The following is a 15,259-nucleotide window of genomic DNA, read 5'->3' on the forward strand; positions in this document are numbered from 1 at the left end:
CTCAAAAAGACCATCCACACACTATCACAGAGACGGCATAGGCACTAATGGAAATCATTTTCCTCTGGTCCTCCTATGTGAAGTTAATGTTAAAAAATATATATATAAGTGTAAACAAAAATATGTTTTCGTATATATTCCCATATCTTAGTTTATTCCCACGTACAACTCCTTCCTCTCCTCAAAAAAACCCTTCACATAGCATCCCCAAAGATGGCAAAGGCCCTGATGGAAATAATTTCCTGTGTGGAGATAATATAAAGAAAAACAAAAACTCATTTAATAAGAGTGCGCAAAGGATTTTGTGAAAACCCAGTACATAGTTTTGACTCGAGGGTTATTTGCAGGCAGGGAAGAAAAAAGTTTGGAATATCCACACGGAATAAAAGCAACTTTATGTCTGACACATTAACAGTTTCGTCGTATTGACAGCTCACAATGCAATCCCGTTGATTGGTTGTCGGCTGTGTTTTCACAGTTTTTATCTGTTATCGATATTTACTATCGAATCATTGAAAAGGGTGGACTTTGATGTTAAAAGGAAACAAATATTTGTGCTTGGATGCTTTTGATAAATAAACAGTTTTATCTGGGAATTGCTACAATAAAATGGAAAAGGCACAGTAAATGATTTCTGCCGAAAATAATAAGCAATATAACAAAGTTTGATATTTAACGTTTTTTGTCTTTCACCCTAGAATTCCAACCATCGTCGAAACGACTACGCCGAATCACAATGAGTATCTTAATTTGGTTGTTTTTTTTTTTTACTTTGTAATCACTTTTGGCATCTAGTACTTAAGATTAGTGCATCTTTATGGTGCATCAAATTAACAGAATAACAAAGCGCTAAAACACGCGCACCGTCGAATCGACGTCGATTTGTAATAACGTTACTACTTGCATACGCATTTTCAATCGGGTGAGGTGTTGCCAATAATTGTCTTCCGACTTTTTGCTAACGTGTGATTTTTTTTGTTCGGTATCTGTTAAAAATATGTTTCTTTAGAAGATAATACTAATAACATCAAATAAAACATGAAACAAAACAAGACAGATAAAAATAAAAAGGGTAAAATTTCTCATATAACTAAAAATATAAACAATTATTTTTTTTCATAATTTTGGCAGGATATACCTAGTGTCTTGGATAAACATATTCGATTTTCGTTTACATGGGACGCCTATTGCCCTTCTCTAAAAGTTTAGTTGAATATTTAAATTTTATTGGAAGAACTTTTATTTTTATATATTTTTTAAAATTATACCCCATCAATGTTCAAATGTTTCATTGAACATGTGTGATATTTTTATGTACATTAAATTTTATGCAATTACATCAAGACAATATTTTTTGGCAATAGCTATTCCGTTGTACTTAAATCTATTTTTTTATCACTAGCCAAATCGACGACGGTATTTGTAAGCGCATATAAAATAAGGTTCGGAATCCAGGGTTAAGCCTTGTTTGACCCGAAGTTGGGTATTTCTGTACTGAGATTGGAGATTTGCTTTCAAACCTCTGGCTGTGATAAATTCGCACTTTAGGGAAGGAATCCTTTGACTCGACTAAAAGTGTTTTGCAATTTGATCCCAACTACAATTTAATTTTGAACGGCTTGTTCCTCTTCGTATTCAAAGCAAAAAATGAATCTAGGGATTCGTACCAGATCAAACAATATTAGTAAAATATGTAACAAAATCAAGTAATATAGAAACAGGAATAATAATAGTAAAATATGTAACAAAATAAAATAATATAGAAACTAGAATAGACAAATCACTAAAACTACATTACCAACGCTACCATAATTTGTAGGATTCAACAAAGTTCTTATATAGATTACGCATAATTATATAATTGAAGTCAATAGATTTATCAATAGTACCCCCGAACTTGTTGACCAGATCATGCATCCTATTGATTAGTGAGTGTGTCTGATATTTGGTTGTGTATGTATTGCAAAAAAATGTTACATTTTGTGTTCCTAGTCGGCACATGGAATTTAATAGTGGCAAATATTGAAGGGCTGTCAATTAAGTTGTTAATGACTCTATGCAACACAACCAGGTCTGACATAATTATCCTGTGAGACAGTGTTATTGGATACAATTAATTCATCAAACTGACATAATTCATATTTTCAATTGGAATCGGAAGTCAATTTTTCAGGCTCTATAGTACCAAACGGGCTAAAATTTTGGAATATGGATAAGAATCATGGCCTTAAAAGAAATCTGCCACAATATTTGTCATTAGTTGCATTTCTGGAAAATTCATCATTCTAATGGTAACTCTTGCAAAACTTGGGTGCCGACATTAAAAGCCATTTTTTCAGGCTTTACAGGATTTTCGGAATCGTGATAAGAATCATGGTCTCAAAAGAAATCAGTCACAAAACCAGCCAAAAGTTGCATTTCTGGAAAATTCATTATTCTTATGGACACTATGAAAGACTTAGGTTCGGACCTTAAAAGCCATTTTTTGGGCTCTATGGTACCAAACGGGAAAAGCATACATACGAGTACTTCTGAAATGCAGGAACTTAACACTCCGTAGCGAATATTTATGCTTTTAATCTATGTAACTAACAAACCATCACGATATTTCCTCGCAAAGGCAGTCAGAGAGGACGGACCGCCAAGAAACTGGGTCTTAGCATACATTCATTGCCTAATTTACATTCACACATCGTCTCATATATACTTTTCTATTATTCTTAACATTTACCTCAACAGAGGCTTTTCCTAGTGAGGACATTTGGTAACAGTTGGGACTCTTGTGCGGCAATCATACAAAAGGGTTAATTAAATTTAATTTAACATGCTAATTGCTTAGCAGAACTAACAATGTGTTGACCCTTGGCAATTGAAGTAGGTAATACCAAGATTATTTGCGACTCCCATTTAGATATAAGTATAATTAATACATGAAAACAGCCATTATCTAGTCTCATATGGGAAAGATCAACATCGACACGTTTTCGTTTATTGAAAAAATTTCAATCTTTTACACTCTCTTTTTATGTTGGGATAGTCGAATTACACCCTTGGGTTGAAAATTTCCCCCAAAACGAGCCTTATTTAGCAAAGTATATTCTTTTAAGATTAATCAAGTTAGTTTACGACAAACCAAATCGAATTAAAATTAGGTATAGTGTTGTCTGCGTCCCGTTGATAGATCCCAGGGGCTGCGGAAGTATAATTGGCCAGAAAACATAATAATATCTCCTGGCCCGGGATGAGGTGGCGCCGGCCAATTTACGGCCCCGGCGCGAGAGATTTACGGCTGAACATTTTGGCTCGGAGACGCACGGCAAACCAGTGTGGAAAATTGAACTTTTTTAATTGAATATGTTTCCTGTGCGGAGGAGTTTACGCAAATAAACATTAAGGGTGCGATGACACGGGATAAGGGGGGGGGGGTTGTGATCTGGGTCACTTACGTACCTACTCGTTCCTCCTGATAAAAAGGTGCTCCTTTTCCGGGAAGTGATTTTTCACTACCCTTATTTTCTCATCTCCTTTCACGCCCTATTTTTTCTCGTCCTATTTTTAATCTTCGAAAATTGGATACTTTTCTTCGTTTGATTCTGTAGGCAGTCTAGGAAAAATATGTTTTTCACAGTGTTAATAAAAGATTATAAAAGTTTTATAGTAGGCGTATTACTTATCTCTTATACCTAACCTGTGTTATTTTTCTTAGAATTAAAAGAGGTATATATTAGCATTTGATCATAAAAGCTAGTTATTGTCTATTTATTTTCATCTCAATTCAATCAAATTCTTCAAAGTCGGGAATTATTTTTTTTATAAGAAAAAATTCTGAATGAGTCTGTATGTCTCCTAGGTAAGTTTTTAGATTCTCACGGCCAAAAGCATTTTTGTTGTTTGTTTTTGGGGTGTTATGCCGTGTTGCGCTAACTCCTTCTTTAGCCAATGTATGTCTCCTATTTTTTTTTAAATATAGATATCATAGGAGTAAATAACGACAGTAAAATTAGTTTTTCGATATCTTCAAATATCGAAAAACAAATAAGAATAATTCAAAGTACTGCAGTACTGCCCTTTAAGTCATTTGTTTTAATATTAACAGTAATATCACGCGCTCATTGGCTAGTTACGAATATTAACTTTTGATGACGTATACATATTTCTTTTAATAATTATACGAAAGATTATTCATCCGATTACAGTACAATTTCCCATTCTCACACTCTTAATATCTGGGAAGTCTTAAATCGGTTCAAATACATCCAATGTTTCAGAAATTTCATGCAACAGTATTATTCTTCGTATCATGCTGTGTTGTGCTAGAATACCTGTTCAACCGTTTGGTGCCTTAAACAAGTAGATGACGACTTAAACGACTACGGCTGAAGTTTTCAGGCACGTATAAGCCATAGAATTTCAAGAAGATTAGGCTATCATGAATTATATTAAAACTACGTATTGCAAGATTGACGTTGTGTCTGGTTTATTGGGCTAAATTTATTTGTTGCCTCAACTATCGTGAACGAACCTAGGATAAGTTCCATGACTTCGCATATAGACGACCTGAAATTCCCCAAAGTCGGGAATTTATTTTTTTAATATGAAAGTTTTTTTAATCAAGAATTTAATTATCAAAATAATATCGAATACAGATACCGTATAATTCTGTAGTTAATTTAAAAATATATATTTCTGTGGTTTTCAGTAGTTCCTTCATTGTGTCAAGTTAAATGATAATTTTTTTTAATGATAAACTAATGTTTAAAAGACAAGGTTTTATTATGCACAGCACAAAGGATAATTATAAGCAATAATTAGTCCCCCGAAATATTAATACAAATTGAAAATATCTCCCGAGTAAAAATTTATATTTACATGTCGTGTTCGTTATATTTTGTTTTCAATTTGTATTAATATTTCGGGCGACTAATTATTGCTTATAATTATTTGTTAAATGATAATGACTAACATTTTGCGCTAAAATTTTAAAAATGAATGATTCAGAAAATCGCAAAGTAATAATTTCATACCACTGGAGTGAGTATCATAACGTGGGTTTTTCTTAGGGCAGGCTAAAATTCTACTAGGAAATAAAAGAGATTGATTGTATAGATGATGATAGATGGACACGATTCCGTGAATAAGGCCGTCGTTTATTTACATTAGGTACCAATCGATCCTACCTAATCTTACCGTTCTTACACGAGGTTCATTTTAAATTTATCTAACAAAAATATTATTATTCCCATCGCGTTGTAAAGTAGAGAGATATAATTTATTACGGATTCTCACCTGCGGAGTTCTGATGGAAATGGTTTATTATTTCTATACTTGTATTATTTTTTTTTGCGTGGTTTTCGGAGAGACTAGAAACGAGAAAAACATCTATTAATCAAAATTCAGATAGGTTTCGTTTTTTTTTAAATAAATATTTAATGTTAATCGTATTTTGAGTCCTTTGAAATAATTTACTTTTATCTTCTTAATTAACATGAAAGATGTCCAATTTGATGTAAAATAAACACGTTGAAAAATTTCATTGCATAAAATCACTGTCTGGAAAATATTTTAGGCGTTCGGCGGTTCGTTAATAATTGGAGTTTTATTTGCAAAAAACAATCAGAAATGCCTATTTCCAGGAGTGAAGTAATTGCCGGCGCTTGGGCTTGCTGAGTAAGGTATCGGAATCCCCATATCTCACCCGCAAGCACGCCTTATTTGCTCAAAGATAGAATACAGCATTTCTATGTCAAGATGTAGATTGGGAGATTAGGTACTAGGCAGCTAAGGGTTACGCCTGTGCCTCGTGAAAGGGCCGAGAGATATTTGTTTGTGCGTCTTGTATCACAATACGGTGACGACAGTGATCTTAGAGTTCGTTTTCTTCTAAAGTGATCAAAGTTTTCAAATTCAAACACACCACGCGCTGATGCTTTTACTGCTTATAAAAACAAGAACCCGAGTTTAGCTGTAAATCGATTATCCAAAAAAAAATGTAAATTGTGATTCAAAATTAATTAACTACCGACTTAAAGTCGAGTAATTCTATATCCATATTTACTGCTCGTGTACATCAATGGATATTTGAAAGGGGACGACCTTTTTTTAAAGATTATATGAGTTCCTAAGACAAAAAAAAATAAATTAAAAACTTCTTTCCAACTTGTCTCATATCACGAAAATTAAAATTAAGTGTTGAACATAAACATGTTGTCTTATAGATAATACCTACGATAAATAAACTTGCACACAAACAATTATATGCATTAAACAATCTATATTAATTATGTTTATATTTTAAACTTAATGTTTAATATTTTTAATTTTTATTTGTATCTTTTAAAATATACATATGCTTTTTCTTTATTTTCAGTTTACTATTAATTTTAATATATATTTGTTTTTATTTTTATTAATCATTAAATTTGTTTTTTTTTTCTTTACTTCTCTTATGTTTCCATAAAATAGTATTTTTTAGTTCTTCTAAGTTATTTTTATTAATACTTCATTATGATTTATACTTACATACTTATGTTACTATAAAATAGTATTTTTTAGTTCTTTTATGTCATTGTTATTATTATTTCATGTATAACTACCACAACACAGGCATTAGCCTAGTATGGTAGTTAAAAATATGTCTATAAATGTAACTTGTAAACTTTTATTAAATAAAAAAAATTTAAAAAAAATAATCTTAAATCTCCGAAAGTTCACCATCGATTTCTTTGAAATTTTTTACACAACATTGCATTCGAATACGCGTATGTTTTTATATACCTATATATATAAATACGATTAATATATTTTTGATATAAATGGGAGGCTGGTTGACGCCTGGGTTTTCTGTAGACATAATTACTACCTCATAGGTAGATGTTTTAACTTTTTTTCTTTTTTTTGTATTTGAAAATGGCCTTGAAAGCCGAAACAGCTGTAACAATAACAAAAAACCAAAAAATACTTGCAGAACTCAATAATTATATTATTATATTTGGTTTTAATTCTATTCAAAAATATATTAAATGGAGGTCAACGATTAAACACAAAAACAATAAAAACTTATTTTCATTGTATGATCGCGTAATCAAATGTTTGTATGTAGTTACATTAGCATCACAGAGGATACCCTAAGGAAAAAAATACCTCAGGGCGGTTTTTATCTTTGGGGATGCTGTGAGGATGGCTTTTTAAGACCTAGACAAACCTCACCCCATGAACCCCCTGCTAAGTCACGAAACGTAGCGAACCACTTGAGGTGACCTATTGCAGTGCATTGCCCATGGTTAAGAGGCTTAATTTTTAATCACTAAGCGAAAAGTGGATCAACTATCCCCGGTCTATCAGACTACAATAAATATTGAATCTTGCTTGTATGAATTATTCCTCCAAGGTATCGTAACTTCATGAGGTATTTGCTTAAAAATTGATCTTCATACCATCGAATCTTTCTTGGAAGTTCCGGAAATAAAATAATATTTGAGGAATGTATGACGTGCGTGATTTTCAGAAAGGTTGTTTTCAGATCTGCAAATTTATCCATGTATTTTTTTTAAGAATATACCAAACGTGAAAAATATGTTTTTATTACCCATTAAAATTGATATTTTATCCAATAATATTTTTCGTCAAAGTGTGATAATACAAATATTCTGAAAATAAGACAGGATAAACACTCTTCACTTCCCTATTACAACAATGAGATTAGTTAGTAAATAAAGTCCAAACAAATTTAACAATGTACATCAAACGGAAAAATAACAATGCTTTTAGCGATTATGAATTCTTGTCAATACTACAAAAACAAAATGTTTAACAATAGACTATATTTAAATTATCTGTTCACTGAAATGGCGATTGAGAGGTTCTTATTTATAATAAATTGACAATTTTGATATCTTCGTAAACAAAATTTTAAAACCAATTAAAAGTATCCAGTCCTTCACGGGAATCTCTAGATCCTCAACCATTTGATCAATTACCAAAGAGATGTTCTATTTAATGAGTACAGAAAGATAAATAGACATTTCTTTGTAAATTATCTCACATGGCACTGAATAACTGTACAGATAATTTTCGTGCAAACTAAACAATAGTCCCAACTGCCCCGAACCAACGGTTCTATAGCAACCCCGATGGTGTATATACAAAGGAGTGAGAAATGGAAATTCAGGAAGTATCAGGCTATTTAGTACACGGCTAAAGCAATTTCAAGCAACTTTTCGATTCTTATGATCAATCGTATTTTGTCAAACTACACAATTATTATAAAAATTGGGGAAGACCCGTAAAAAAATCATGGAATTTCATAATTGCAGGTTAGAAAAAACTTGCATACGTATCATTAATTCTTCCCATCAAAAAATAATTGAAATAGCTGAAATTTAGCTCTCTAATGAATACGATTAGTTCACTTGAAAAATCATTAGTGATTCAGATGTTTTCAATTTAATCACCTGTCAAACATTTAAAAAAAGAAATATACTTCTTTTAATGATAAACTAATGTTTGTAAGACAAGGTTTTATGCATAGCACAAAGTATAACAAATTATTGCTAATAATAATTTGTTAACGAAATACAAATTTCAATTAAAGAATTATCTCCAAATAATATAAAACAAATTGATCCGCGTCTCTCTGTTTGTGCACTTAGTTTAGTTTATCTACGCAACGAATTTTAATAGGGTTTTCACTATCATTTAGAGAATTTCTTCCGGAAGGTTTATGTATAAAATATATGCATATTATAATTATATAAAGTGGAGAAAAGTCAATGTTAACTATCCAGATGCAGAAAAGACTTTTATTTATGGACTACTAGCTGTACCCGCTACGCGTAGCTGTGGCTTTTTTGTATATAAAGAAACAATTTTACGCTCAATAGAAGCCGCAATTTCAAAAAAAGCATGTTCGTTCAACAGATAGCGCTATTTTATAAAAAATGATGTTTTACCTGTCACAGGTGACATTTATATAATATAGGTATATAAAAACACACGCGTATTCGAAAGCAACGTTTTGTCGAAATTTCAAAGCAATCGGTGAAGAAGTTTCGGAGATTAAAGATTTCGCACAAACGAACATTTACATTTTTATTTATATATGCAGATAAACTAGCTGCCGTGTACCTAGCGTTGATTGACTTTTCTCTACTTTCAATAAATACAATATCCGTGTATTCCTTCCGGAAGAAATTCTCTAAATGATAGTGAAACCCTTATCAAACTTTGTTACAAGCTGCTTGTAAAATGCGTACCATTGAAGTAAATCCATTGATTTAATTATTTAACACTGTAATTTTTACGTGGTAGTTAAAATAAAATAATTTTAATAGCTACTTTTGGTTCATACCATCATTTCCAAATTTGAAAATTAAAAGTTAATTGAGCTTGAATAATTTTACGAATTACATTACAGGAATGATTCACATCACGCACATCGTCACAGACGACCAAAATTTGTATATTTAAATACAACAATAAATCTTCAAAGTTATTACCAAAAGAGAAGATTAAATATAAGTAGTATTTCTGAACCAATACGCTTTCAAAAATACACAATTATGTGTCACTTCACCTGTATAACTAAAATTAAATATCTGCAAAGATTAAGAAATCTCTTAACAACCCACGCAAAATTTTCCTATTTCTTTCCCTTAGCTTTTGACCTTTCTTCGTGGGCAGTATCCCACGATACAGCGCCACCGGTCGTATCCTCCTCTAAAGTAGTATGAAATAAAATGATGGATGACCTATCGTGGCTCTAACTTTAAGAAAGATTTTTAAAAATCGTCTCTAAGGTATAAGAAAATTCTTTTTTACTATCTCACGATTTTGTTATACAGATTTGAAAAAAGATATTTATATATTTACAAAACATTAATCACTTGTTGTCACTCTTTTATATGATATACCCTTTTATTTTATATTTTATCACAAATAGAAACAATGGAAGTGTGTTGTTCTTGGTCCTTAGCCCAGAGGTCGAGGGCTTGAATCCTAGAACAAACTTATTACACAAAATAAAAATATCTGCGGCCTTACAAAAAAAATAATCACTTTATAACCTTTAATCGGTGTTTTCGTTACATAATGTGTAAGGACTGTAAACATTTGGATTCGAGTTGGTTGGTTAATTGACAATTTCCGCGTGAATGTAAAAAGAATTCTATGAAAGTTATAACATTGATAACATAAATGTTTTATATGTATCAAGGTAAATGTAAATCATAGAAATCAACGTTGATGAATCAAATCAAACGAATTAAAAATTTTACTTTTTGTTGTTAATATTATCTGGGAATTACGATTTTTATTATTTAAAAGAAATAAAAAGATATCTGACAGTTTTCTTGCGGATTTCTTAAATAAAAGCAATTTTTCTGCAATTTTACAACGTTTTGAGTAAGAATGTGTGTTTTTTCAATTTTTAATGTTAGAAATTAAAATATTCCAATTTGTAAATATCAAAGTATATTTCAAGAACAAATATCTAAAAGGACATTTTATCTAGTTTCTTAAAGTGGTGTTTGTTTTTACGACATCTTGAAGCAAAATGAAATATATAGCACAAAAAAAAATAGTCAAAATAACAGTACATACAGGAAACCAAAGATAAATAAAATAAATTAATTAAAAAATAAAAAGTGCTGAAAAAGTGGAAAACACAAAAATGTATGCAAGCAGTCTTTTATGGAGGATAGTCTCCCATCTCCAGGCCATCGTGTAGGAATCCATACAGGCAACCATAATAGTGATGATTGTATTATTGATTGGCGTAGTCTGCGCCATAAGCTTCCCATTTGGTTTCGTGAAGTGCTCTGAAAGAGTGCAGTCGTCCCTCCAGGAACAATCCTGTAGCGCTGCAGTATCTCGGAAGGCAGAGTTTGCGATAAACATTATTGTTAATGACTTTTAGTTTATGCCATTAGGATGTAGTGTAATCTACCCACATTTCTGACGTGTACAGCGAAGTGCAGAATGCATTTAATGGTATCGTTTTTACTGCAAAATTGAAAACGCCTTGACAGCATACCTGCTCTAACGAATATCGCTCTAGTTTGTCTCTCCATATCCTTGATGTATTTCTCGTCACCTGTGATTATATGTCCCAGGTATTTGACGATACAAATAACATCCACTTTTTTTCCTTCTAGCCACGCTGAGGATGTTTGCATCGGTTCGTTTTTACATTTTAAAACCGTAAGGATTGATCTAGAAGTATTGTATAAAAGGTAATGATTTTTGCCAAATCTACTCATATTTGGACTAGTTTATAATATGATATATATATTTCTATTTCAAATGAGCAATTGAACAATCTGTCCAAAGAAGCGTCACTATCTCAAAGAAAACACTTTTTTCATAATTTATTCACGCTGATAAAAACCATAATATTAAAAAATGAGATAAACACTTGACGGCTTCCGTGGGGTAAGCGAGTTCAAATCCCAGTGTGTCCAAGTAAATTATATTTTTGAATTTTATTTCACAATTCATTAATTTAAAATAACATGTCGTAAACTTGCGGCACTTTTCAGGGTGGAAGATACTCTCAGCATTGCCTTGGTGTAAGACCACTATTCGGAATTGAAACGCTGGCTGCTAGAAATAGCTTTTGCCGTATTTGGCGATCATCAACCATTTTCATGAAACGGGGACAGAACATACAATCAAATTAACATACAGATAAAATGTAAAAAGGTGGAGTTAAAACGGGACTTTACTACGCCCAGTCAATTAAAATCTCATTACGATCGGCCAGGTAAGAGAACACCATTTACAATATAATAGTTACCTAAAATGATATAGCTATATTTGCGGCACATTCCCGAGCGGCAGATACTAGATAACGTTCAGTATCGCCCTGAGTAAGCCCACCATTCATAATGGAAACATTGCTTGAAATAGCTTTAGTCATGTTTGGGGTCTAGATCTGATTACTTGAGCCAGTTACTTCCCCGATTTACTCTTCCCCATATCCTTTTCCTCAATTCAACTCTATAATATACCCCAATCGGATATGCCGTTGTCTCAGAAGCACAAAAAATATTAAAATACTGAATGTTTGAAAAGAAACGTTTTAATTCTGGTAATGAAAACCACAGCTGAAAACCAGCTGCATTCCTGGAGAGATCCGGAATGCATAGCTGAGCAGTGACCTTTTTGTCAATAGAATTTATGTAAAATTTATCTTTTGGCAAATAAATGTTTTTTATTATTAAAAATGAGTTATTTATATTTTTCCAAGTAATCCGATCCTCGTGCCTAATAATGCTTCTTTGTGGGCGAGCTGCTTCCAATGATTATTATATTTGAGTTTCAATTTTCTTTGAATTTATTGATACTATAACCTTTTCATTAAAAACTGTACAATTCTTCTTTAAAAAATAACCTTGATTTATTTGGATGTAAAACATACTTTAATAAACATTTTTCTTTACTTAAGATACTGAATTGTATAAGAAGGATAATAGTAGCAAGACAAAACAAATACACATTTATTTCAAAATTCCTCAATAATATCTGAGATGCTTAACTTTACGGCCGAGGTACATTTTCTTGTCGTTTTCTTCAAAGAACGGATATTTAAAGTCAGTAATATGCATAAAAAATAATAAATCAGATCTTTTTTTATGAATTTATGGCAGAATAAATTATAACTAGTTTTCTCGTGTATGGCAATAGATTTTCAAATCTTGTATTTTTCGTTGGGCCAATATGTTTTTGGGCGTTTTTCATCTATGTGCGGAAAGGGAGTGGAAGTCGAGCTCTCGAGGGATAAAATCTACTGAAAGATTCTCTATGCGTAGTAGTTGTCTATGCTTATTCTGAAATATGTATTTTTATGTACATTCTTTAATATTTCGTATGACAAACAAAACAACTATATGTGTGCAAGTACTAACATGCTTTATCTAAGAAAAAGAGGTAGATAATGATGATGTGTTGCACATAAAAAGTTGAATAAACGCTGTTTTTTTAACATTACTGGAAATATTATTAGTCAATAAAAAAAACCGACTAGAGCATTAAAAATAGCGCAACGACCTTAAAAAGTCCCTCTTTTATTTGATTCCCTGCTTGTCTTACTTCACGAACCTATCAATTTATTTCAGAAATGATGTCAACCCCATCAATAAGGTTTTGTCCTCTTGATGACCATCTGCTACCTGAATAATAGCCCGACTGGCAATCCATCCGGCGCGTTTTTCTACCCTTATGCCTTGTGTTGAAAACCTCCCTCACACCGTAATAAATTATGTAATCCACGGTGTAACCTGGCGATTACAATCTATTTCTTTATTTTTTTTCTTTTCGTGGTTAAATTTAAATACTTAGAAAAGATTTAAGCATATTTTTATTTAAGCTACCGAAAGATTTTTTGGTCTTCTGGCCCTTAAATGATGTCACTTAATCAAATTGAATTATTTTTACCATCATAATAAATAATTTAAAGGTATAAAGTCATTCTCGAATTTCACATAGTTTATACGTCATTTAAATTAGGTAACAAAACATAACTACGTAAAGTTACCACCGTCAGCAATTTGTCTCCAGGATCTTTTTAGTACTATCACTCTAGACCGTGAGTTATTAGTTATTATTAAATATTAAACAAAGGTTGAGACGTAATTAAAACGCAAAAGGAAACCATTCCTTTTTTTAAAAACAATTTTGATTTTAAAGACATACTTTTAAAATAATGAGAATGGAAACAATTTGCGGTTTCAAACAACAGAATTATTTATAATATAACTTGAAACGCAGTATTAAACCACATTGCTTTCTCCCAATGAAAACAGAAGTTAATTTCATACATTCAAGAACTTTTGATATTATATGAGTTTATCAGGAACGGAGAAGTTGGTCTGAGCGTAACAAGGTAAGTATTAATTTAAGTATTTAATTAAATAAATGATCTTACCTTGCAGATTATGCATATCATAGTCGTTAACTTCCAAAATATCCATCCATGCCGGGAAAGCATGTGCTTTTACTCCTGGTTCCACACAACAATTTATTTCACGACACTGATCATTATCACTGTACTTGTTTAAAAATCTTAAATAATTATGTTCTCATTAATTTATTAATATTATTGACACTAAGGAAAACAAAATAAATCACTTTTTTAAAAACAATTTCAACACTTCAAACAATTAATCACTTTGAAAATGTTAATCTTTTTAGCTACCTTTTTTGACGCACATAAATATGATAAATGGCGACTACCGAATCACCCTTTTCATGTAATTAAGTTTCATTCCGCCCTTAAATTTAATGTACTCCGCGAAATCGTTTTCTCCTTAAGGATAGCTGGGAATATTGCGGAAAGTTGATAATGTGACGCCGACGTCGTTGTGAACCTAACGCTTCCCTGAACCGGGCGTCCCGACGATCTGCCGTCGACTGATCGCTCTACGATTTAATCACAGCCTCCGAACACGCGGGGGAGGGGGACGCCGCTCGCCGCGGGGAGAGCCCTCTCTCTCGCTCTCCCGTCTTTCCCTGCGGAGGACCAAAGATAATAGATAGCGTTAAAGGACGGATAAAAATGGAAAATATGCACCAAGACTTAATCGTTAAGGATTTATTTGCTGACTCCACGTGAAAAGATGCTTAACTCCTCAGGCTAATTTGTTCGGTTTTGGGAACAAACAGCTAGTACCCATAGAGTCAATTTGTTCTTTTTTTTAACAACTCATATGATCTGATAGAAACCGTTATGTCTCTCTTACTTTCATAGTTAGAAATATGAATTAAACGGTGTTATCCAAATACAGCAATTGATCACATAATAATTAATATTCACACTTTTGTCAAACCAAATGTTCCGACCGCAACTTATAAAAATGATTAAAATTTTGTGAACTCTTAATCAATTATTTTCATATGAAATAACAAAAAAGTAATGTGAATTTAATGTTTAGAATCTATTTGTGCATAAAAAATTGTGATTTTTTACAGTACTTTTAGTTCAATGTTCAGACAAAAAAAACGTAACGCTAGTCGTTTTTTAAAAAAAAATGATTATATAAAAAATATATATTTATTTCTGATAATCAAATTAGAAATTATATTTTATTAAATTTAAAAAAAAGTTTTTGGTTTTCGGATACGTTCAGAAATGTCACATCTATTATGATTTTATTGAAAATATATAAAGACCGCTCGGTGGCCTAGTTGACATCGCGTTTGGGTCCCACCCAAGCGTAGTGTGTTCAATTCCTCGGCTGACTAAGTCCTCCATCACAACACAAGC

General features: G+C 31.9%; 1 protein-coding gene across 1 annotated transcript in view; it reads right to left on the minus strand.

The window, feature by feature from the left end:
• Positions 1–14,395, minus strand: part of LOC149424733 (neuroligin-1-like) — a 202,426-nt gene extending 188,031 nt beyond the window's left edge. The window contains exon 1 of the mRNA XM_089630973.1: positions 13,922–14,395. The gene's annotated coding sequence lies outside the window, so the exon portion shown is untranslated. The remainder of the gene's footprint in view (positions 1–13,921) is intronic.
• Between the last annotated feature and the right edge of the window lie 864 nt (positions 14,396–15,259).

Source organism: Hesperophylax consimilis, chromosome 4, assembly GCF_061612785.1.
Source record: "Hesperophylax consimilis isolate HC1 chromosome 4, BYU_Hcon_1.0, whole genome shotgun sequence".
Taxonomy (NCBI): Eukaryota; Metazoa; Arthropoda; class Insecta; order Trichoptera; family Limnephilidae; genus Hesperophylax; species Hesperophylax consimilis.